Consider the following 4043-nt stretch of genomic DNA (forward strand, 5'->3'; position numbering starts at 1 on the left):
GAATCATTGGGTTCTACTCGCCAGACTACACTGTATGTTAAGTAACTTGAATATACACTAACTAACTAACTAACTAACTAACTAACTAAGAAATGAATGCTACAACTTGTTTGTGTTAATTTTTCTTGGATTTACTAAATTATTATTGACGTATGCCATTTGGCAAACTCAACGAGTACCAATGTGAATATATATATGTAATGAAATTATTGCCACCATTGTGTTAGCTAACACCTCCATCACGTCACATAATTACCATCTCTTCTTCATGGTGAGAACATTTGAGATATACTCTCTAGGCCACCTTCAAGTTGATAATACAATAATATTAACCATCATCACCATGCTGTACATTAGATGCTCTGGAGTTATTCCTCTTCAAACTGGACGTTTGACCTCTTTGCCAACAAACATCTCCCACTTCTCCTATCCCTTGGCCCCTTGTAACCACCATTCTACTGTCTGTATCTATAAACGTTTTATGGTTTCCACAAATATGTGAGATCACATAATCTTTGTCTTTCTCTTCTGACTTGTTTCACTTAGCCTAATGCCCATAGGGTCCATCCATGTTGTTGTAAAAGACAGGATTTTCTCCTTTCTCATGGCCGAATAATAATCCTTTAGATATGTATACTACATCTTATTTTTTATTTTTTATTATTTTTAATTGTTTATTTGTTTCTGAGAGAGACAGAGTGCGAGTGGGGGAGGTGCAGAGAGGGAGACACAGAATCCGAAGCAGGCTCCAGACTCCAAGCTGTCAGCACAGAGCCTGACACGGGGCTCAAACCCACGGACAGGGAGATCATGACCCTAGCTGAAGTCAGATGCTCAACCGACTGAGCCACTCAGGCGCCCCCACATCTTCTTTTTTAAATTTATTATTTAAATTCGCATTAGTTAACATCTAGTGTAGTTTTGATTTCAGGAGTAGAACCCAATAATTCATCACTTACATATAACACTCAGTGACCATCACAAGTGCCCTCCTTACTGACCATCACCCATCCAGCCGATCGCCTTCCCCAACAGTCTTCCAGCAACCCTCAGTTTGTTCTCTGTATTTAAGAATCTCTTATGTTTTGCCTCCGTCTCTGTCTTTATCTTATTTTTCCTTCCCTTCCCCTGTGTTCATCTGCTGTGTATCTTAAGTTCCACATATGAGTGAAATCATATCATATTTGTCTTTCTCTGACTGACTTATTTCACTTTGCTCAACACACTCTGGTTCCAGTGATGTGATTGCAAATGGCAAGATTTCATTCTTTTCAATTGCTGAGTAGTATTCCATTGTATATATACACCGTTTCTTCTTTATCCGTTCATCAGTCAATGGACATGTGGGCTCTTTCCATACTTTGGCTATTGTTGATAGCACTGCTGTAAACATTGGGGTGCATGTGCTCCTTAAAATCAGAGTTTTTGTATATTTTGGATAAATACCTAGTAGTACAAATGCTGGTCAAAGTGTAGTTCTGGTTTTAATTGTTTGAGGACCCTCCATACTGTTTTCCAGAGTGACTGCATCAGTTTGCATTCCCAACAAGAGTGCAAAAGGGATCCCCTTTCTCTTCATCCTCACCAACATCTGTGGTTTCCTCAGTTGTTAATTTTATCCATTCTGACAGGTGTGAGTTGGTATCTCATTGTGGTTTTGATTTGTATTTCCCTGATGATGAGTGATGTTGAGCAACTTTCCACTTGTCTGTTAGCCATCTGGATGTTCTTTGGAAAAGTGTGTATTCATGGCTTCTGCCCATTTCTTCACTTGATTATTTGTTTTTTGGGTATTGAGTTTCATAAGTTATGTTGGATTCTAACCCTTTTTCCAATGTATGCCACATCTTCTTTATCCAGTTTTCTGTTTGGACACTTAGGTTGTTTTCGTATTTGGCTCTGTGAATAATGCTGCAATGAATATGGGGGTGCCTGCAACTCTCTGATACCCTGATTTCATTTCCTTTGGGTATGTAGCTAGAAGTTCGTTGGTGGATACCACAGTTGTCCTGTGTGTAATTTTTTCAGGACCTTCATATTGCTTTTCATACGGGGTGTATCAAGTTACATCCCCACCAACAGTGCACATGGGTTCCCTCACCAAATTTGGCATTTTCTTTCTTTTTGATACTAGCCATTTTAAGAGGTAAGAGGTGGTATCTGATTGTGGTTTGTTTTGCACTTTTCTGATGACTAGTTATGTAGAGTACCTTTTATGTCTATATGCCATTTGTAGGTCTTCTTTGGAAAAATGTCCATTGAGTTCCTCTTCCGTTTTTAAATTTTTTTTAACGTTTATTTATTTTTGAGACAGAGAGAGACAGAGCATGAACGGGGGAGGGGCATAGAGAGAGGGAGACACAGAATTGGAAGCAGGCTCCAGGCTCTGAGCCATCAGCCCAGAGCCCGACGCGGGGCTCAAACTCACAGACCATGAGATCGTGACCTGAGCTGAAGTCGGACGCTTAACCGACTGAGCCACCCAGGCGCCCCTCCTCTTCCCTTTTTAAAGATGGAATTGCCTTTTATTTATATTACTGATTTGGATGAGTTTTGGATAGTAACACGTTATCAGGTAGAACATTTGTAAATATTTTCTCCCATTCTATTGATTGACTTTTTATTTTGTTCATTTTTTTTTTCCTGAACAGAAGCTTTTTAGTTTGATGTAGTCCCACTTATTAATTTTGTTGTTGTTGTTGCTAAGTGCTTTTGGTATCATATTCAGGCTCTGGATTGAAATTTGGGTCACAAATGGTGGGCTGTGTTTGTAGTTAGGATAATGAAAGAACACCCTCATTTGGTAACTATCAACGTACCCCATGTTGAGTGGTTTTCTTTATATCATCTTCTTTTAGTCTTAAAATTTCAGGTCTTATGCTTACATCTTAACACATTTCAGATACCTTTTGCATGTTATCCTTGCTCAGGGGCCATGCTAATCTTCTCTGTATTGTTCTAATTTTAATAGTTTGCTGCCTAAGTGAGCACTCAAATTAATTTTTGTGAGTGGTGCGATATAGGGCCTCCAATGTCATTTCTCTGCATGTAGTTGCCCAGGTTTCTCATGACCATTTTTTTTTAATTTTTTTTTCAACGTTTATTTATTTTTGGGACAGAGAGAGACAGAGCATGAACGGGGGAGGGGCAGAGAGAGAGAGGGAGACACAGAATCGGAAACAGGCTCCAGGCTCTGAGCCATCAGCCCCAGAGCCTGACGCGGGGCTCGAACTCACGGACCGTCTCATGACCATTTTTAAAAGAGACTATGTTTCCCCATGAATAGGCTTGACTCCTTTGTCAAATGTTAGTTGTCTGTCTATGGGTGGGTTTATTTCCGGGCTGTTCATTCTGTTCCTTTGGTGTATGGGTCTATTCCTTTAGCCAGTATCATACTGATTTCCTTCCTAGAGCTGTATAATATAGTGATAGTCAGGAAGTTGGATGCCTTTAGCTTGTACTACTTTGTTGTGGTGGCCTTGGCAGATTGGGGAATTTGTTTCAAATTTTTATTTAAATTCTAGTTAGTTACAGATAGTGTAATTTTGCTTTCAGGAGCCACTGCTTCCATATAACACCCAGTGCTCATCATAAGAAGTGCCCTCCTTAATACCCATCACCCATTTAGCCCATCCCCCACACACCTTCCTCCATCAACCCTCGGCTTGTTGTCTAGAGTTAAGAGTCACTTATGGTTTGCCTCCCTCTCCTTTATTCCTTCCTATATGTTCATCTGTTTTGTTTCTTAAATTCCTCCATTGACTGAAATCATATGGATTCATATTTCTCTGACTGACGTATTTCATGTAGCATAATATACTCTAGCACCAACCATGTCCATCCAAATGGAAAATTTCATTCTTCTTTTTTTATTCATTATTTTTTTTCAATATATGAAGTTTATTGTCAAATTGGTTTCCATACAACACCCAATGCTCATGCCAACAAGTTCCCTCAATACCCATCACCCACCCTCCCCTCCCGCCCACCCCCCATCAACCCTCAGTTTGTTCTCAGTTTTTAACAGTCTCTTATGCTTTGGC

General features: G+C 39.7%; 1 pseudogene; it reads right to left on the minus strand.

Annotated features, from left to right (window-relative positions):
* Positions 1-2891: 2891 nt before the first annotated feature.
* On the minus strand, positions 2892-2990 carry LOC122490664 (annotated as a pseudogene).
* Positions 2991-4043: the final 1053 nt, after the last annotated feature.

Source organism: Prionailurus bengalensis, chromosome B2, assembly GCF_016509475.1.
Source record: "Prionailurus bengalensis isolate Pbe53 chromosome B2, Fcat_Pben_1.1_paternal_pri, whole genome shotgun sequence".
Classification (NCBI taxonomy): Eukaryota; Metazoa; Chordata; class Mammalia; order Carnivora; family Felidae; genus Prionailurus; species Prionailurus bengalensis.